Source organism: Sinocyclocheilus rhinocerous, unplaced genomic scaffold (genome assembly GCF_001515625.1).
Source record: "Sinocyclocheilus rhinocerous isolate Xijiao unplaced genomic scaffold, SAMN03320098_v1.1 scaffold2032, whole genome shotgun sequence".
Classification (NCBI taxonomy): Eukaryota; Metazoa; Chordata; class Actinopteri; order Cypriniformes; family Cyprinidae; genus Sinocyclocheilus; species Sinocyclocheilus rhinocerous.
The window spans coordinates 636502-637700 of NW_015634013.1; positions in this window are offsets into that span (position 1 = coordinate 636502).

Here is a 1199-nt window from a genome sequence, read left to right on the forward strand (position 1 = left end):
ATTTTTATTCTTTCTTTTTTTTAAAGAAATTAAAACTTTTATTCAGCAAGGATGTTAAAGTGTTAAGAAGTGATAGCAAAGATGTATACTGTTAGAAAAGATTTATATTTTGAATAAATGCTGTTCTTTTTAACTTTTTATTCATCAAAGAATCCTGAAAAAAGTATCGCAGTTTCCAAAAAAATATTTAGCAGCACAACTGTTGCCAACATTAAGAATTCTAATAATAAATCAGCATATTAGAATGATTTCAGAAGGATGATGTGACACTTTATACTGGAGTAATGGCTGATGGAAATTCAGCTTTGCATCACAGAAATAAATTATATTTTAAAGGATATTAAAATAGAAACCATTATTTTATATTGTAATAACATTTTGCAAGATTACTGTTTTTTTCTGTATTTTTTGATCAAATAAATGCAGCCTTGATGAGCATAAGAGTCTTCTTTAAAAAACATTACAAGACTTACTGATGCCAAACTTTTGAATGGTAGTGTTATATACGTTTTAAGTCCTAATTTTAACATTCACAATCTTAATTTTTTATGTTTTTATACCAACATTTAAATTCTGATTTTATTAATTAATTCATTCATTGAAAATGTTTGCTGGAGTGTTTTCCTTAAATTGTACTGCTGATGTTCACTGTTGATTGATTTATTCTTATTGTTGATAATAGTCTGTTGTTAACACTTAAATTGTGCTTTTGTATTTCTTTATGAACTATAATTTTGAGTGCTTATGAAAGGTAATGCTTATAATTATGGATTTTATTTAGACATTCAATTCTTAAATTCTGATTTTAGTGATTCATTACTTTTTATTTTTACACCAGCTTTAAAATGTAAATTTTAATCATTAAATTAAAGATAAAAAATTTATTATTTTTTTAGACTCTAGCTTTTAAATTCTGGTCTTAATCATTAACGTTTTTATTTTAAATGTATTTTAGACAGTAAATTTTAAACAAACAAAAAAAATTTATAAATTTTTTTTTTTCAAAATGTGGTCTCTAGGTTTTCCTTAAATAATACAACCGAACAATCACTTGTGTGGTTGGTGGTGGTTCTGTGGTCAGAGCTCATGGCATGAGATCTGAGCCCATCGCAGAAGACCTGGGTTCAAATCACCACTCTGCTACAGGTCTGAACTGCAGTAAGTTTTTTTTTGTGTGTTTTAAAAAAAAAAAAAAAAAG